We start from the raw sequence: 20907 nt of genomic DNA on the forward strand, positions 1-20907 counted from the left end.
TTTCTAGAGATTTTGCTTTTTTGTTAAATTTTTGTTAGAATTCCCAATAATTTTTTAAGGACAGGTTGTCACTTCTCAAAAAGCGAATGTCATTGCTAAGTCAATGTTTGGTTGGTTGTTTCTGTTAAGCAGCAATAATAGGTTGGATCAATCTGAATAACGGATTAACTGATTCATTTAGGCCCCAGAATCTTTGAAAAGTTAAAGTTTAGTTTAATATGGTGAAAACAACTGTGGGGTGGGTTTTTTGCTTTTGTTATTTTTGTTGGGGTTTTTGGGTTTTCTGTGCTGGACATACTTTGTGGGCTTTTTTCCTCAGTGTCTGCCTTGCTGCTCCTCGGGTCTGAAACTGGGTTACTAGGCAACACTGCAAAAGCCATTAATAGCAATAATAAAATTTGTTCTGATCTGTTACATTGTTTTTGGAAAAATTCCATTAATGCTCTTCAGATATTAAAAAACAATCAAAGTGTTCAGATAAGACTAAAATTCTTCCACTAAAAATGCTAAGGATATTTCTTTCTTAGTTTTCTGCTGTTCTTGTCTTACGATCTTTGGTTTCAATTTTTGCTTATTCTGATGAGACTCCCTGAGTAATACACAGAAAATAAATCCACTCTGAGTATTCTTGGTTAGAATATCTTGCTCTATTATATATTAATCTTTGTTTATGGAATAATTTCCTGAGGTGCTGATTTTAGAACAGTATTATAGTTACACTAACTGGAAGCCTTTGAAATAAACTTTGAAGATGATGGAGCCATGATTAAAAAAAAGAAGGGGTGAGGGGAAGCCAGTCTCCAGAGTAGAGTACCTGTAATTTGGTAAAATTTAAACTGTTGCACATTTAGATCTTTTCAGGTTAAACTTTCATTACTCCTGTGAAATTGCAGTAGTCCAATTCACTTCTACAGTGTTTCTGGAAATAATAATTATTTTATTAGTTAGGATCCCTGAAGTCCGCTATCTTCAAATTAATCCATTCTTTTTCTTCCATTACTATTTTTAGTTTAACTTGCTCTGATCTGTAATGAAGGAGAGGGATGCAAGCTTGGGATTAAAGTTGTTTGTCTCTTTGTTTTTGTACCTCTGATTTAGATAAAGGTGAATGCTGTCTAAATCAGTATTATGTTCTTTTTAAGTCTGCCTTTACGTTAGGTATACCTTTTGAAGGCAAACTTAAATACCACTTTTCATTAATAGCACTTTGGTTGGCCCTGTTATTGCCAGGGATGAAAACTGCCATTGGCTTCATTGGGCTATGATTTTATTTTAGTGTAGGCCAAATGCAAGGAAGAGAAGGTATCACTTAAATACTTCATTTGCTTTTAAAACCTTATGTTTGTTACAATGAATATTAGAGGTTATTTTTTCTTATGTTTAGTAGAATATTAAGATATTTGTTTACACAGACTTTCTTACTAAATGAGTTTTACCCTGCTTGAGCAAGTAATGAAACTGGCAACTGGATAATCTTGTGTTGCTTAGAGATTCTGTATTATTTGGAGGTTTTGAGACTTTTTTCTCAATTTGAGACCAACTACCTGGGACAAGAGATATCTTGGTGGAAGGAGATGTTAAAATCAAACAAAGAGGATGTACTTTGATCCCAAGTGTTCTGGCTTTCAGGTGTGGGTAGACTAAAGTAAGAGTGTTACAGGATGAATCTTCTAAATGCATGTAGTTCCTGAACTGAGTGGATTTCCATAGACATTCCTACATATGCAAGCAGAGCAGTAGGTTAAACTGTGATTTGGATGATGTTTCTTTGCATCTCAGAATATTTTCTTTGCATCTTTGAAAGAATGAAACATAATAGTTTGTGGAAAGCTGTAAGCTGACCTTTGCAATCAGGGAGGAAAGCTGCCTATTTCTATCTGAAATTGTATGAAAACTTTAATCTGTCATATAAGCATATAGTTTTGAGATTGAGGACTTCAGAAGGCAAGGGTTTATTTACTGATTGACATTTCTGTTCTTACTGAGTAAGCAATATTCCAGTCTTGGAGTCTGAAATAAATCAAAGTTTTCTTTCATAACATCTGTAAAAATCTTCCAGAGCCTTAAAGTGACACAGTGGTTAGTTTGGTAAATATGTGACAGTTGCTATAGAAGGAGAAAGATTTTAAAAAACAAATTTATTTTCCAGAATTGTACAGTGGTGTATCCATGTAGTTTTAAATTTGTTTTCTAATTTTATTGGATGTGAATATATCTAAGGTGTGGTCTTCTTCAGGAAAACCATTTACTGGTAAAGCTACAGTTTTACACTGAAGTTGGATGCAGTTACTTTTGGATTGCCTTTGTATAATCTCACCTTGAGTTGAAATCCTTGATGTTTTCTTTCTCAAAGCCTCTGAGATCTGTTGCTTTGCTGCAGGTGTACTGTTAAATTCTGTAAGGCCCTTTTTTCACAGCCATTTGTAGGTGAATGTCGCTCAAACACATGGAGACTAACCCTATTGTCCTGGGTTCAGCAGTAGCAGTCATTTTTCTCCTTCTTGGTAGCTGGTGTAGTGCAGTGTTTTGACTTTCAGCTCGGGAACAGAGCTGATAACAAGGATGTTTTGGTTTGGCCAAGGACTTTGTGAGCCTCATGCTCTGCCAGGGGGAGGGGAAGCCAGGAGGAAGCAGAGACAGGACACCTGACCCAAACTGACCAAAGAGGTATTCCATACCACAGCACGTCATGCCCAGGATGTAACTGGGAGTTAGCCGGAAGGGCTGGGAGACTGCAGGGTTGGAGGAGGTATCGGTCAGAGCTTGGTCGGGCTGAGGGGGGCGAGTTATCGGTCAGCTGGTGCTGAGGTGTTGTATTCTCTTCCCTTGTTATTTCCTTTATCATTATTATTATTGGTGGTAGCAGTAGTGATGTGTGTTAGACCTTAGTTACTAAACTGTTCTTATTTCAACCCGTGGGAGTTGCATTCTTTTTGATTCTCCTCTCCATCCCTCTGGGAGTAGGGGGCGGGAAAGAAGGAGGGGAGTGAGTGAACGAGCTGCCTGACTGGGTTTAAACCACAACAGTTCTTTTTGGCACCTAACCTGGGGCACAAGGGTTGAGATAACGACAGATCTCCCTGGATTAATAGTCACTCGTCACAATGCTGATTTATTGGGTATCAGAGTTGTTCTTGTTGATCTCACAGCTTCAGAATGTTGTAACTTACGTAGAGCCGGTATTTGCTGTGTTAGTGTTTATCAGGTGTGGGGCCTGGGCTAAGGTTCTTGTCTCACTGTGCTTTATGGCAATGACTTGTAATACGGGCGGGCTCCAGCAGCAGGGCGGGACGGACGTGGCCGTGGACTTGTACCTGGCCGTCCGGCTGCTCTTCACCGTCCTGGCCCTCGCCCTACTCTCCATCTTCGTGAGGCTGCGGGGAGCTGAGGGGGAGCGGCCCCGGGAGCCGGCGGCTGCTGAAGCGGCCCGGGAGAGAGGCCCCGGGGACCGAGCGGCGGCGGGAGCGGGGCCGGAGGCCGCCAGGGGACGGCTGCCGGTGGAGGAGGCCGGGGCGGTCGAGAAGCAGAAGGAAGCGGCTGCCGAGCAGCGGGATAAGGCGGCGGAGGAGCCGAGCCCCGCGGAAGAGCCGAGCCCCGCGGAGGAGCCGAGCCCCGCGACGGTCGAGAGCATTCCCCGGCAGCCACCCGCCGAGCCCCAGGAGGATGCAGGAGACCACGCAGCATTTCCCAGCAAGGCAGAGGAGGAAGAGCTGGACTCAGGAAAAGAGAAGCTGGTGGTGGGAGAGCCGGCAAGCACAGCAGCTACACCAGCCCCAGTGACAAGCACAGCAGCATCGTTTGAGAGTTCTGAAGGTTTTGAATGGCCTTTGGGTATCCTTGGGACCTGCCTGCTGATTGTGATGGGGATCAGCATGTTGGCACACACACAGGCTGTGTTTTACCCACAACCATTTTGTCTGAACTCAAAAGTTAAGCAGAGTCAGGTTTGGGTCTTGTCTGGGATTAGACGACAGTATAGGGGGACCAAGAGGTTTTCCCCAAGGCTGGACAGTCATGAGTGGCAGGGTGTGTGGGACAGTATGGGCAAGTATCTAGTCCACTGGGCCCCTCCAGTGCTTTGGAAGCATCGGAGATGGAAGGCAGCTGTATGGAGTCCCCAGCAACAAGCTGCAGAAACTGCTGAAGGGGACAGTGAATTATTTTAAGCCTGGTGGGCCCATGGCACTTCAGGCCATCAGAGCTGAGATGCAACACAGAGATGGACTCATGATCGAGGGGTGGACTTAGCAATGGACACTATTGCCCAGGTTATTCACAAGTGTGAACACTGCACACAGTCTCTCCTGCTCTGGAAGACTGTTACAAGAGGTGGAGCCTGGCATCATGGACCAGATGGACTCAGCAGCTTTATAGGGACTGCTCCATGCACTAAGATAAGAGTGCACCGAGATAAGAGTGATGGTATATTGAAAATGTGGGATCTGAGCATGACGTGAATGGTATGGAATAAGGGGTGGATAATGTCCTGGGTTCAGCAGTAGCAGTCATTTTTCTCCTTCTTGGTAGCTGGTGTAGTGCAGTGTTTTGACTTTCAGCTCGGGAACAGAGCTGATAGCGATGTTTTGGTTTGGCCAAGGACTTTGTGAGCCTCATGCTCTGCCAGGGAGGAGGGGAAGCCAGGAGGAAGCAGAGACAGGACACCTGACCCAAACTGACCAAAGAGGTATTCCATACCACAGCACGTCATGCCCAGGATGTAACTGGGAGTTAGCCGGAAGGGCTGGGAGATTGCAGGGTTGGAGGAGGTATCGGTCGGAGCTTGGTCGGGCTGAGGGGGGCGAGTTATCAGTCAGCGGGTGGTGAGGTGTTGTATTCTCTTCCCTTGTTATTTCCTTTATCATTATTATCATTGGTGGTAGCAGTAGTGATCTGTGTTATACCTTAGTTACTAAACTGTTCTTATCTCAACCCGTGGGAGTTGCATTCTTTTCAATTCTCCTCTCCATCCCTCCAAGAGCAGGGGGAGGGCAAGAAAGGGGGGGGAAGTGAGCGAACAAATTACCTGACTGGGTTTAAACCACGACACCTATAAATACTTATCAGCCCAGTTTCTTCCAAGACAGTATCAAGCAGTCTGACTTGCCCATTTTGATTGTTGCAACTGTCATGGCAGGTCACCATTTAGGTTAGTATTATGCCTGCTGCCTCTGGAGGAAATTATATTTTTTGTTTGGTTGGTTTTATTGTGTTTTGGTTTGTTGTTTTGTTTATTTTTTTTCTTGATCACAGTTTAACATTAGTTCCTCCTTGAACTTCTATCTTGGACATCAGAGAAAAAAAATACACTGTATCTGATGTACCTCCTGGTTCTTGGTTTCAGCTGTGCTTTTCCTACTTTCAGCATCTTCTGTTATTACAGAAATGTAACAACCCTGCCTGAGGCCGTAGGTGTGATTTATAGGATCACTCTAAAAAGCACACTAATACACACAGTATGAATTGATTACATTTCTCTGCTGTACATCAGTAAGAAATAGAAGTTGTTGTCTGTTGAGTGCATGTAGTGCATACAGTTCCAACCTCGGATTAACTGTTAAAGCAGTAAAAGATGTAGCTTTACTTAAGTTATTTTGATTACCGATTTGGTCTAGATGAAACATGTTCAATAAACACACTATTGTGAAATATAGCTGTAAACAGTAATTGAAGAGACTAGTATCAAACCTTAAAATCCCTTTTGGGTAAATTTTAAAAATTCTTTTAGTTAAGAAGATGTTGTTTACAGGTATCAATGTTTGTGACTGGAAAACTGCCTTGGGCTTTTAAGAATGGATGTTACTGGAAAAGTAGGAAATGATCCTTGTTTGATCCGCCAGGGTCCTTGTGAATGGGATGAGTGCAATTCTCATTAGATTGTATTTCAGCGTTCCCTTCACATTAATATTGACCGTAGGATTAAGCCTGTCACTTCTGACAAGGGGAAAAATGACTACTACAAATCTGCTAACTCTTCTCACGAAAGTGTTGTGTGGCTGTTGGCTTAAGCACATCCTAGGTGTTCTCCAATTGCTGTTAATTCCCCTTGCTCCATTCTGGCTTGTCAGTGGGTGACTGGAAATGATAACTGTTTTCCTAGCAGCTGTGATACTGAGATTTTTTTGCATTGCATCAGTGTGTTGATGTTGCATCGTAACATTGTAATTTCTAACGCTATCACATATGCTTGATCTAGAGGTCACCACCTGCTTGCATTTCACTGGCCTTACTGCCATGACTGGTAATCCGTGTACAACAGAGACCATGCCTGGAAAGTATAAACCAGTAGGAAACTTCAGTAGCCCCTTTGGTTGATCAGTTTGTCTAAGTCCACTGACTGCCAATTTAAACCATTTACAACATTTTAATCTAGTTTCTAGAGAGATTAAAATGCTCTTCTGGCAGCCATTGATGGTATTCCTTTGGTTCTGTCACAGCTGATGGATGAGTACAGTACTATGTGGGAATTCACTTCTTGTCTCAGATGAACATTATAGAAGGAGCTGTCTACAGTTCTTCTATGTAGTTCTGCAGTAATCTCCTATCATCCTCCCTACATAGCCTGTATGTAGAGTTATTGCCAGAGGCAGATTGTTACAAAGATACAGTTTATATCAAAGACTGACCTTGTCATCCTGCACTGTTTTTTAGATACTAGCAGATTTTATTAGATGTGACTGTGCAAAATGTTACAAAGAGAACTAGTGAACAAGCATAAAACACAACTTGCTGACTTGAAAGTGCTTCATGTGTTATGTGTATCTCACTTGTACACTTCCTCCATTGCTGCTGACTTCAAGATGTCCCCTGTTAGACATGTTGTGGTAGGTTGACTTGGCTGGCTAGCAGGTGCCCACCCAGTGAATCTTTCATTCATCCTCCTCGACAGGGCTGGAAGAGAAAATAATAAGATAAAATCTTCATGGCTGGAGATAAGAACAGGGGAATCACTCACCAATTATCATAACAGGGATAGCAGACTCCACTAGGGGAAGATTAACGTGTTACCAATTAAAAATAGGTAGGATAGTGAGAACAAAGCCAAACCAAGTAACATCTTCCACCCCTCCCTTCTTCCCAGACTCAACTTCATTACTTCTTTCCCGACTCTTCTACGTCCTCCCCTGAGCAGCATGGCGGATGGCAGGGTTGGGGGCAGGCTGCTGCATTCAGTTCAAAACACTTCATCTTTACCACTTCTTCCTCCTCACACTTTCCCTCTGCTCCAGTGTGGGGTGTCTGAGTGCTGTGTGGCCTCTGTGGTGCATGGCACAAGAGGGTGGGACTGATGTCTGCTTCACAGGCACCAGCTCTGGAGCTGCTGCTCTCAGTGTGATGGGTAGAGTGCTTTCACTGGAGTACTGCTTAGCTCTTAGCTGGAGTCACTGAGCCTCAGGACATGGTGTGAATACTATTCTACTAGGGCTTTGTCCTAATGCTTAGGGTATTGATCTTGTCTTTTGATTAAAATTGGCAGAGTAAAAGAATGGAGTTTCTTTTAGATTAACACTGATGGGGTGAGTATATTAGTATTTTTATTTATGGACATGTATGGCACTCAGGTACATATTTCATCTGTTAAGTGTTGCTCAGAACTGTCAAGCACTATTTTAAGTAAGATCAAGGAGCTTTTGTGTGAATAGTTTTCATCTGGCAGAAAATAAAGGAATGGTTTTAGTAAACTCTTGAAATTGAGCCCAAAGAGGAGGTTGACCCAAGTTGTATGCAGAGTTTGGCACCACTCAGTTCACGGCCTACTTTAAACTAAACATGCTGGTTTCCTGTTATTTGATCAAAAGGAAGAAAAAAAAAAAAAGGAATTTTATAATTTTTCATACCAGGCTTGATTGCTGTTCTGTGTATGAATACAGTGGTTTTGAAAGTCCATATATATGAGGGATATCTCAGTTTTCTTCAAAAACTACAATTGTTATTCTCATGTTAAAAACCATCAGGTTGAAATACACATTTTTCTACAGAGAGAAAGAACAAAAGCAATGAGGTTAGAGTGACTGCAGAGGACTGAAGAACCAGCCTAAACTCAAAACACAGAAGTCGTGCAAGTACCGGAAGTTAAAGTAGATGACATTGCATGACGTGTATTGACTTAAGTAACACGTTTAGAGAGCAATGGATTGCTTTGCTTCAGGCATTATTAAAGATGTGCGTAGAGGTACATGCAGTTCCCAATTTTCTGTGGACTCTTCAGGCACTGAAGCCACATTAAGAGCCAGACCTATTTCAGTACCCTGATGGACTAGTAAATCATGTGTTTGTGTTTCATGGCAGCTATTAGTTGCTGAAAGCTTCTTTCAAGGGGTCCAGGGAAATAGATGATTTTTATCTTTCACAAACCAAAAACACGGCTATCTCTCTGATCAGAAAATCCTGGATTTGGTTTGTATTTATTTATATGCTGGCAGCATGCATGACACTTGTACTTCTGGAAGGTTGCATCTTTTGCCTTTACTGATTTATCAGAGAGCATGAAATGATACTCTGCTTCCTCTGTTCTAGCTAGCACTACAACTTAATAGAATATACTGTTTTTTTTCCCTTTGCATAACGTGATAGATTAGCACCAAAGTACTGTTAGGTTACAGTGTAATCCTTCGCTTTACCCTGTCTTTCAAAACATGCAAGATGGCGATTAACATAAAAACAATCTATCAGCCTATTCACCACAATTTAACAGTAGGTTACCAGTGCCCATACACAGGTGCGCACGCAGCATATATTCCCCTCCATGCATTAATTTTTGTAGCAGAAAGGTGGTTTGAATATTACCTGCACTCTCGTACCATGATCCTGACCAAGCAGACTCTATATATATTAGGTAGCATGGGGCATGTATCCCTTATTTCATTACATGGCTGTTTCATTCCCAAAGTGAGAAAACCCCACTGATATTGAAGGAAGCTCCTGGAATCAAGTACCAAATAGTATTGTGCTTAAGAGCAGGGGTTCCTGTGCAGACGTTTTAAAGACCCTTTTATGTTGGAGGACAGTGAAAACCTCATTTTGATGAGATTTCAGACTCCCTTGCTACTGCTATTTAAAGAGATTGAGGTTCATGTTTGATGTTTATGTACTGTGAAAACCTCTACCTATTGAAGTTCACACCTCTGTGTGTTTTATTTTGCACAATACTAGGCACATTTTTGCAGGTATTTCTAGGTACAGATATTCAGCGTTATAAAGCATGTTTAGATTTATGAAAGGACGGTGTCAGTGTAGGAGCTCTAAGTTCTGTTACTGAGTAAGCTGCTGCCTAAGAGCTGTGCAGTCATGCATGGTAAGATCTTTCCAAGGTCAGTAAGACCTGTGGTTATCAGGAGGATTTCTGTTACTTATTGCTGGTTTGCTGTTCTTATAGATGTATTTTTAAAATTGCATTGGAACATGCAAAGCTAAAGTGCTGACTGAAATTGCCATAGTTTGGTTTCTTTTGAACCTGGTTAAGTGGGAAAGTCATAGATGTGTCACATGCTATTCTGCAATTCCTTGATACCATGTGAGGTAAAGAGACTATTCAAAACCAATGCATTCCTTCACATATTCAATAAATAGATTCCTTTGCTAGACATGATAGATACCTTAATTCTAAGGAACAGCAGAAGGACAGAAAAAGGGCCTGCCAAGATGTGCAAGAAAGAATTTGTTTTCCTTTAGCTTATATTTTCTCTTAAGGTAAGCTGTTTTATATTAGTTAGCTGTGGCCTAAAAAGAAAATATTTTTAAATGCTTTCTTTTAACATTATATACTTAATTCGCACACAAAGAGTTGTGGTCAATGGCTCAATGTCCGGCTGGAGACCAGTAACGAGTGGCATCCCTCAAGGATCGGTGTTGGGACCAGTCTTGTTTAACATCTTCGTTGCTGACATGGACAGTGGGATTGAGTGTGTCCTCAGCAAGTTCTCCGATGACACCAAGCTGTGTGGTTTGGTTGATACCCTGGAGGGAAGGAATGCCATCCAGAGAGACCTTGACACGCTTGTGAGGTGGGCTGATGCCAACCTTATGAAGTTTAACCATGACAAGTGCGAGGTCGTACACCTAGGTCAGAACAATCCCAGGCACAGCTACAGGTTGGGCAAAGAAGAGATTCAGAGCAGCCCTGCAGAGAAGGAATTGGGGGTGTTGGTTGATGAGAAAATGAACATGAGCTGGCTTCAGTGTGTGCTTGCAGCCCAGAAAGCCAACCGTATCCTGGGCTGCATCAAAAGGAGCATGACCAGCAGGTCGAAGGAGGTGATCCTGCCCCTCTACTCTGCTCTTGTGAGACCTCACCTGGGGTATTGTGTGCAGTTCTGGTGTCCTCAACATAAAAAGGACATGGATCTGTTGGAACAAGTCCAGAGAAGGGCCACGAGGATTATCAGGGGACTGGAGCACCTCCCATAAGAAGGCAGGCTGAAAAAGTTGGGGCTGTTCAGCCTGGAGAAGAGAAGGCTGCGTGGAGACCTCATAGCAGCTTTCCAGTATCTGAAGGGGGCCTATAGGGATGCTGGAGAGGGACTCTTCATTAGAGACTGTAGTAACAGGACAAGGGGTAACGGGTTAAAACTAAAACAGGGGAAGTTTAAGTTGGATATAAGAAGGAAATTCTTTCCTGTTAGGGTGGTGAGGCACTGGAATGGTTTGCCCAGGGAGGTTGTGAATGCTCCATGCCTGGCAGTGTTCAAGACCAGGTTGGACGAGGCCTTGGGTGATATGATTTAGCGTAAGGTGTCCCTGCCCATGGCAGGGGGGTTGGAACTGTATGATCTTAAGGTCCTTTCCAACCCTAATGATTCTATGATTCTGTGATTAATTCTGAGTCATTTTTCCAGAAATAACCTATCCTGATTGCATTGTAAGGCTGCTCTCACTTTTTTTTTCATAGGTTGCCATGATTACCTGCCTTTGTGAAAGACCAAATTCCTTGATACTTAGTTCACTGTTGATACAGGTATACCCTGTCTGTTGCCAGCAGGCCTGGTGTAACTGACCCATGATGAAAGAACCCCAAATTCTGCCAGTGACACAAGGCTTGGAGCTAGGTATTAATCTGCAGGCTCTTCCTGTTTATTTCCTTATCATTCCCTGTGACTGGAACGATAGAGGAGAACACTACTTGTGCTTCTGATTTCTTAACCTGAGGGATCAGAAGCACTAGATCCCCTTGGATTATGGGGATTTCATTCTGCCTCCTGCCCCTGTGTTCCAACTCAGGGGACTGCGTACCCAGAGAACGTCTGGTCTTGCTATTAAAGACTGAGGCAAAGCAGCATTAAGTATCTCAGCCTTTTCATCATCCTTTGTCACTGTGCTTCCCCCCACATCCAATAAAGGGTGGAGATCCTCCTTAGCCCTCCTTTTGTTGCTAATCTATTAGAGAAACATTTTTTATGGACTTAAAAAAAAAACAAAACCAACCAAATTCTGCCAGCGGCACCAGGCTGGAAGCCTGTTGTTTTAAAACAGAAGGCCTTTCATATAACTAAATGCTTTTAAAAGGTCGTTACTTTCTGCCATGTTTCCTACCAAAACAAATAAGAGAGAGTTTTATTTTTAATTTTGGTGGGATAGAAGTCGTCAAAGTTTAGTTTATTCATGTAATAGCTAGATCCATCCTTCTGAACCTGAACATGGAAAAATTACTTATTTCAGATGGTATATGTACCTTGTTTTTAAAAAAACATTATCTTCATTTCAGAATGTCTGTATAACAAAAGAATATGGAGGAAATACCTGTGAGAAAAGGACAAGGTGTTATAAAATGTCTGGAATCCTCACTGTAGAATAAACTACAGAGTCACCTTTGAAACACCATTGTCATTTACATTTTTAAACCCAGTAATTCAAAGAGATCTCTGTAAATGGAAATTAAGTCCCAGGAAATGCTTACGGAAGTTAAACTAGGTAAGGAGAACAGGCAAGAAGAAAGCTGGCTAAGAACAGATGTTACCTGAAGGTCTATCATGGATGATTGTTGTTAATGAAAAGACTTATTTTAAAAGCATCAATCTGTTACAGCTATAGGGTTGTCTGCCAGAGTTGTTTTCTACACCAACACAATGACTCAGCCTCTCATTAAAGTCTTCTTTTTCCCTGTAGTGTTGTACAATGGCACCTTTTATTAATTATCCCTTCCTGGGAAGGGAGAGTGTATGGAATGACAATGATAGCGAAGTTTTGAAACCTCATTGTATGTGCCTTTCACAACTGGCATTTCTTCGTATGCTCATGCGAGGCATACATGCTCTGTCCACACTTAAAAGACATATGTCTTCAAAGTGAGCAGCTTCTCTTGGAGAATCAAAAAAATGCGTATTTTTAAAATCAGTATGTATAATGTTAGTGAAAACTGATCCCCTGAGGCCATGATTAGATTTGAGTCACTACCCAGATAACATGGATTTATTCCATTTTAGTTTACTGATCCCATCACACTTGTGGTTCCTTTTGTCATAGTATTGTAAACCTATACTTAAAAGCCACATCAGATTATAGAGTGTTTCTCTTTACTAATGGATCAGAGAGAAATGCGAGTTTATGATCATTATTTTTGTGGTTGGTTTTCTGTTAGATGCTTGAGGTGGCTTGTATTAGTAATTTTCCTGTACTATAAAACTTGTGTTATAAACTGGAAATGTATCATTAATGGGCAGTGGTGTGTATTCAGATTGATGGTTGTAGGTACAGAGGAAATTAAACCATGAGGGAATACTATGATTATAAAGCTGACATAAAACCAAATGATCTTGATAGTGATACTTCTGTTTTATGAGCATGATTGGGATCTGCAAAGGCTCATTGGTTGACTAAGTCTAAGTTTTACCTTTACAATTTTACAGCAAACTAAAATGGGGAGACAACACTCATGTTCTAATTGGAGGCAGATAAAATCTGATCCAGAAAAGTGCTCAGCCTTTTTAAGATATTGTTGTGCCTTCTACTTTCATTAAGGGCAGAAGGAAAGGAGAGCTTCAGGTACCTTTGAAGACTTTGGTGTGTTAAATAGTACGGACGTACAAATTTGCAGTACAGAATGTAAGAACATGAAATTCTGAATGTTATCTTAGTAGAGTAATAGGAGAATCCTTTGTCTTACCTAGATTTTGAAGCAAGGTTTTCTGTTTTTCATGTAGGTGTGAGGCAGGGAATTAAGAAAGGCTTTCTCTGAACTATTCCAAAGGAAATGGCACAGACAGCAATATAGACAAATAGGCACAAAACTGCCTCTGACTTGGTATCACCTGTTGTATCCAAAGGTGGCCCTATAGATTGGAACATTTGTTCTCATCATCAGTGAGAAAATATTGTAGAATCATATCTTTTCTCACAGTTTGCATAGCTGGCTTTCTAATGCTGGTGTGCAAGTAAAGAGCTGGTCTTTAAATGTGACCAGTGCATAATTTGTAAATATAATCAGTCATCCTGCTCTGTGTGACCTCTTAAGTACCTAGACTAACTAATGGAAATAGAATAATTTATCTGCCTGACTTGAGGTAGTAATAATTTTTTTAAACCTAGTAGCAATTTATAGTCTGCATAGATTGGATTGTTTCATAGGAGAATTATTATAGTAATTTTTTTTTAATCTTAGAACTTGTAATTATTCCACAATATTGTACTAATGTAACAGGCCATGAAGCAGTTCATTTGTTTTTCAGTGCTCAGAATTGTGCAGGGCAATTTAAAAATTTAGTTTTAATCTTTTTCTTTTCATCAAATTATTTTGTGGGCATGTTTCCCTCTCTGAGCCTATTTCAAATATGATTATTAAAAGTTGCAGTGAGTAAATTTAAAGCTGAAAAACTATTCTGTTAGATGCAAACTGTTTTGGAGTTTTGCTTCTCAGAATATATGATAAACATTAAGAGAGCAGGATGGGTTTTGTTTTTCTTGTACAGGCTTACACATCCAGTTCTTCTAATTATTCATCCCTTGCTCTGATACTGCATTTTGCTAGATACTCTACAGGTGCGATCTCAGGGATTTATGCCCTCATAAGAAGTTTGTTTCAGTGGCATGTATATTGCTTGTACTTTTTCTTGTATATGTAATGGAGCTTGTATAGAGGAAAAATGGGATTTAAAAAAAGAAAAAAACGTCCATCAGTTTCAATAAAGACAGCTGTGAGGTCTTTCTTCACTCCTGCTTGAATGCAAGGCTTAGGTTTCCTGCTGAGTTTGGATCTAGACTTAGCAAAGAGAATGTCCTGGGAAAGAATGAGCCATTTCCCTTCTTAAGGATGAAAAAAGCATTGAAGGACAAACGCTACAGTTTTAGATTCTCTGACATGATTCAAACTATTCAAATAAACAAGGAAAAGTGGTGGGCCACATCCTCACCCGCTCTCAAAACATACTAGATGACTGCACTAAAAATGCAGCAATCATGAGTTGACTCTTAAGTAGCTTATGGGGGGAATGGACCTAAGTAATTACGGTGGGCTTTGCCTGTAAGGTCCTTGTTACTTGATATTTTTCAGTATCATTAATCATGCTGAACTTACGTGGCTATGACTATATGACTATTATGGTTGTTATTCCTAACTCCACAGGAATTCTGTTAGAGTTTAGTATCAATTACTGACAGCTATTTCAGATGATAGCTTTTATTGTAAAACATTTCCAAAAAATCTTCGTGTGATTATCTTTGGTCTTAATATGTGCTTTAGTTTGCAGATACTGTAAGAAAATGTAGATTGATTTGAATGATTGTTTCAGTGTAATATGGTTTTAATTCTATGTGTATTGCCTACCTCATAATCTCAAATTTGGGGCATTGCTATCCTGCAGTTGAATTGTTCATTAAGTAACATTAATTAAATATGTATTTCAGAAAGTATCTATTATCTTCCAAGCATGCAGTATAATAACTATGGATAGGTTATTCTGAAAGCATTGTCTGAAGGATGTCAATAGAGTACTGTGCTGCATAACGCAATGCGCTCCTCTTGTGACAATCAGATCATAGAATCATAGAACAGTTAGGGTTGGAAAGGACCTTAAGATCATACAGTTCCAACCCCCCTGCCATGGGCAGGGACACCTCACACTAAACGAAATCACCCAAGGCCTCGTCCAACCTGGCCTTGAACACTGCCAGGCATGGAGCATTCACAACCTCCCTGGGCAACCAATTCCAGTGACTCACCACCCTAACAGGAAAGAATTTCCTCCTTATATCCAGCCTAAACTTCACCCCTTCTTCTATCACTACAGTCCCTAATGAAGAGTCCCTCTCCAGCATCCCTATAGGCCCCCTTCAGATACTGGAAGGCTGCTATGAGGTCTCCACACAGCCTTCTCTTCTCCAGGCTGAACAGCCCCAACCTTCTCAGCCTATCTTCACATGGGAGGTGCTCCAGTCCCCTGATCATCCTCGTGGCCCTTCTCTGGACTTGTTCCAACAGATCCATGTCCTTTTTATGTTGAGGACACCAGAACTGCACACAATACCCCAGGTGAGGTCTCACAAGAGCAGAGTAGAGGGGCAGGATCACCTCCTTTGACCTGCTGGTCACGCTCCTTTTGATGCAGCCCAGGATATGGTTGGCTTTCTGGGCTGCAAGCGCACACTGCCAGCTCATGTTCATTTTCTCATCAACCAACACCCCCAATTCCTTCTCTGCAGGGCTGCTCTGAATCTCTTCTCTGCCCAACCTGTAGCTGTGTCTGGGATTGCTCTGACCCAGGTGTAGGACCTTGCACTTGTCATGGTTAAACTTCATAAGGTTGGCATCAGCCCACCTCGCAAGCATGTCGAGGTCCCTCTGGATGGCATTCCTTCCCTCCAGGGTATCAACTGAACCACACAGCTTGGTGTCATCAGCACACTTTTGCTGCGGGCGCACTCAATCCCAATGTCCATATCAGCGACAGAGATGTTGAACAAGATGGGTCCCAACACCGATCCCTGAGGGACGCCACTTGTTGCTGGTCTTCATCTGGACACTGAGCCATCGACCACAACTCTTTGTGTGCGGCCAGCCAGCCAGTTCTTTATCCACCGAGTGGTCCATCCATCAAATTGATGTCTCTCCAATTTAGAGACAAGGTTGTCACGTGGGGCAGTGTCAAATGCTTTGCACAAGTCCAGGTAGATGACATCAACTGCTCTACCCCTGTCCATCAGTTCCAGAGCCCCATCATAGAAGGCCACCAAATTGGTCAGGCAAGATTTCCCCTTAGTGAAGCCATGCTGGCTGTCACCAAGCACCTTGTTGATTTTCATGTGCCTTAGCATGCCTTCCAGGAGAATCTGCTCCAAGATTTTGCCAGGCACAGAGGTGAGACTGACTGCTCTGTAATTGCCTGGGTCATCCATTTTCCCCTTCTTGAAAATGGGGGTTATATTTCCCTTTTTCCAGTTGTTGGGAGCTTCACCTGACTGCCATGATTTTTCAAATATGATGGCCAGTGTCTTCTCAACTTCATTTGCCAGCTCCTTCAGGACCTGCAGATGGATTTCATCAGGACCCATGGACTGTGCTGCAGAAGGATGCAGAGAAACTACAAATCCTGTTAAGAGCAAGTTACATAGTATAGAACTCTCAGTATTTTAGGGTGTTGATACAAATTCTTTGTTTACATACACCTTGGAGAAGATTTTTCTTTTGCATCATTCTGTTTCATGATAACTGAATCCCAGTTCAATTGCTTTCTTCAAGATAAGGGATTTTACTCTTCTTGCATTTCACCACCATTCCAGATGGGAAGGAAGAAGTGCCATGCTGAGGAAGAGTTGCGTTTGTTATGAGGAAAGTGATTAGGAGGAGATGTGAGACGATGAGGCTTAGTTCTGCAGGGGAAAAGAGTTTTCTGTAGTCTTTTTTTGGCACAGGAGGTTGTGCTGCATTTTAGAACTTGGTGTACCTTTTTCAGCAAGCGTTGTTAATCCTCCTTTTTATTCCTCTATACTTGTGGGATTTAATTGTCCATTTTGTCATGCCAGTGCGTAGCAGAGAAAGTACGTCCTGCAGTACATTGTGCCTGCATTGGAAATCCAAGCAAACTGTGTCTTCTGAACAAAGTTTTCATTCTCTAGGAATACAGATTAGATCATTAAGCTGTAGTGCCCTTATCGGTGTTTGCAAGCTGCAGAGTGTATTAATTGAATGAATGTGGCATGGGTTGATATACTGTCCCACCTGATCAGAAGGTAACCTTTCTCTGTCTTCAACTATAGGTTTCATCCTTCATCCTCAAGCCTTTTTAGAGGCACTGCGTTGATTGTGGGTTTATTGCTGTGTGCCATTTGTCTCCAGCTGGCAGATTCCTTCCAGCTTTTATCTACTAACCATAAGAAACCTAATCATGTATATGTCATGTATAGATGATAAGCAAGTGACAGTAAGCCTTTGTGTATGTTCCTTTTTACTGGAAGAATCAGTGAGAAACTGGAAAATTCTGACCACCTGTACTACTTTCTGAAAGGCAGGTAAGGCAGAGCAAGGTAGTAAGTAGATTTAAAAGCCAGGGAGTTGACTGACTTCAGAATTAGTTAAAATTATGGTGTATTAAACTGGATCTTTGTTAGAGTGGTCTAAAGTGGAGATTCCTCCCCTTGGCTTGCTGAAACCAAGTGTATCTCAGAATATGAATTCTGTTCAAGGCAAAGTATTTCTTAATCTTCTCAAGTACTTTAAACGTCTGCTGTTACTATGCATGTCTTCTCAAACGGAAGAGGACAAAAAAAGCCCCAAACCAGTCTGTTGGTATCTTCCTTAAAAGGCAAATGTCTACCGAATTCAGTTCTTAAATCTTAGTCTCAACCCTTCACAGAGAGAAAAACGTATTTTGTCTAAGTCTATGCAGTAATGAATAGTGGGAGAGTATGTTGTATTGACATGAATTTACTATCAAGCCTGTTAAAGAATGAGGGACACTTTCTAAAAGTATTTGAGTTTTCACAGAGGCCATTTGGATACGTTTCTGAAATATTTGTTGAAGACAATTTTAGTGTATACATGGAAGAATAATTGCTCACCAGTTTCACTGGTTTCATACTTCAGTGAGCATTCTTGTAAAAATACTTCCAGTATTCTGGATTTCATTCAGCTTTTGTAGTCATGTACTGAATTGGTGAAATTTATAGCATTGCAAAATAACAGTATTTTCCCATTCCAGACTTGCCTGCACTTCATTGTGAGCCCTCTGTTGCATATTTTGTGACATATTTAATGTTTATTGCAGTGCTATATGTTTTCTCAATCAGTGTGTTTGTAATAAGACAATTATATTGGCAACTGCAACGTAAAGCACATGCATCATGATCCATTGTAGTGCTGTCAGGAAGAGAAATGTCAGTTGAGGTTGTTGTAAGAGGTTTCCTAATCCTCCTGAACTAAGGAGTGGGATTCTTTCTCAATCATTACCATCTGGAGTATATAAAAATGTGAAATAACCTTTTATCATTAGGTTGGCACATGGTACTGGAGCATTATTGGCATTGATGAAGTTCTAATGTAATGAAATACTAAGTGAGAAAATCTCACTGCTTTAGTATTTTGTCTAGGTTCTTCAGAACCCTCCCTTCCAATTTATGAAGATTATTGAGCAGTTAATAGTGTTTTAAATCTAAAAGACACAGAGTCTATATTTGCAATAATCTGGTATTTTAATATGAGTATTAATCTCATGTTAAAATAAATTTATAAATTCAAAACAACATGCATGTAGTAGAGAATAATTTGTACTTCATACTATAGTCATGTAATTTAACTCACTCTATCTGTTTTCTTGACTTGCTCTACTTATTGACAGATATTGGTTGGCCATAAATTTTAGGGTCTAAAAGTAGGCCAGGAGGCTTCATCCCCCACCTTGTCAGAAGCAATCATGGCATGTAATCCTTCCCTAATCTGATCACGCCCACTGCAGAACAGTTGTTCTGTACAACTTCTGCTATTGCATGCCTGTTCTGTACTGAACTGCTCCTATTTTCAGTACATACAGTAACTGCTCAGTTTATGCATATCTGTTCTTACATCAGGCTCATTTTATAAATACATATTGATTAATGCTGTCCCCACTGAACATTAGCTAAGGTTCTAAAACTAAACTTGCCCCTTTTTTTTTTTTTTTGAGCCTGACTCTTTCCTGTGCCTTTTACAATGTAAGTTATTTTTCCTTAAAGGTAGGTGATCTAAATGTGTTTCAGATGGGTCTTACCAATTGCACAATATTTTATGTCTACTACTGCCATCTTCCTAGAGCAGGTGCTTTTCTTCGCATTGATCTAATTTTCTCACTGGCGATGGGAGGAGAATCTTGCCAAGAAATCTAGCTTGCACCCAGCAGGATGCCTAGAGGCATCTATGGAAGACTTGTTTGAGACTAACTGCACAGACTTAACCCTTACAGGTAGTGGAAACACAAAGTTCCGAACACCCTTGGTGTTCACACTGCCTCCATAGGTCTTATCTGTTCCAGGTCTTCTCTTGCTGTTGTCCTGAACACTTTCCTATCTATCTTCTCTTACCTGTTCTTCCTTCAGTCTCCGGATTCTCTTTCACTTAAAACACCAGCTCAGTTTCTCAGTCACCGGTATTACAATTATTGCATCCAGCAGAAACTGATATTTGCTGTGTATTTACTGTTGTTTAGCCGAATTTATATGGTAAGGCACATTTCTAGTTAGAATACTGAGTTGGATGTTGAGTCTTAATAATTTTGAATCTTGAGCCTGTGCCTTATGTTCTTATTTTTAAGGGTTAATCATTGTGGAGTTCAGAGAACTAGATGTCAGTCCTCTTTATTGTACAGATTAAACAATATGAAGGCTGAGAGGTAGAGCTGGATTTAGAAGATGAAGGATTAGAACTGTGGATGTGATTTCATTCGATCTTGCTTAAATTGAAGTAGACCAGTGATTTTGTGATCTCATAAATATAGTGGATGAGAATATATTTTCTTTTAAGCATCTTGTTTAGTGTCCATATATTTTTATGCAATTCTAACAAAAATGTATGTCTTCAACTTTGATATTAATTTAATATTTTAAAAGTGCTAGCCAATCCTTATGCTAACTGTGTTTATTTCTGCTGCATAGGAAAACCCAAAACATTGCTGATTTTTCTGTAAATGATATTGCTGTAAATTTTCATAAATGCCTTGGGATTAAACAAAAAAGATGAGTGTCATATTCTCTACCTTTTATTTCTTACTGTTTTATAATAACATTTTTCAGTAAAACCTTGAAATGCATCTGCTGTTATGTGTTGTGTGTACATACTATTGCTGAAGCTAGTAAGAATGCACAAGAGCAAATTCTGAGAGCATACTTGATTCACCTGCTCTGTTACGGTGTTCAAAGTGTTGGTTTTACAGTTAACGCGTAAATAACCTGTAAAGCTGCAGAGACAAATTAAAAAGGAAAATAGCACTCCTCCTTCTACCAGAAAATTTAGAGATATGTCCGAAGTGTGATGGTAACTAACATGCAAGTATCTGAGCTAGCATTCAGTGAGTAGCAGCAGCAGAAATTGTGCCTTTATCAGTATATTCTCTAAGTCTGCCTGTTCCCCAGATAAATATGCTGTTGACTGCCCTTCACTGAGCTGCTTGATGCAGTCCTATTGGTCAGGATCTAAGCCAGCTCATTTAAAGTTAGCTTGGTTACTGGAGCTGCAGCAGTGGTTTTAATGAAGAGCATGCATCTCGTACAGAAATAACATTCAGCAAATTATGTTAGGAAAATAAGCAGTGCTTTAGTGGAGAAATAATCACACTTTCAGAAATTTAAAATCTACATTTGAAAAATACATTAATTTAAAAAATAGTAGTAATAGTGTCATTGCCTTCCTGGTCCATGGAAATAGGAAAGATTTGTAGAGGTTGGTATCATCTCTTGTTACAGAAGCTAATACAAGTCTAATAAACAATACAATCTCTTCCTAATAATTCAGTCTGT

The 20907-nt window shown here is 40.7% G+C and overlaps 1 protein-coding gene across 12 annotated transcripts in view; it reads left to right on the forward strand.

The window, feature by feature from the left end:
• NCKAP5 (NCK associated protein 5) overlaps window positions 1-20907 on the forward strand; it is a 505074-nt gene that overhangs the window by 289394 nt on the left and 194773 nt on the right. The gene's annotated exons all lie outside the window — the stretch shown is intronic.

This window comes from Pezoporus wallicus, unplaced genomic scaffold (genome assembly GCF_028554395.1).
Source record: "Pezoporus wallicus isolate ANWC-B61680 ecotype Strahan unplaced genomic scaffold, APGP_CSIRO_Pwel_v1 contig_4166, whole genome shotgun sequence".
NCBI classification, from domain to species: domain Eukaryota; kingdom Metazoa; phylum Chordata; class Aves; order Psittaciformes; family Psittacidae; genus Pezoporus; species Pezoporus wallicus.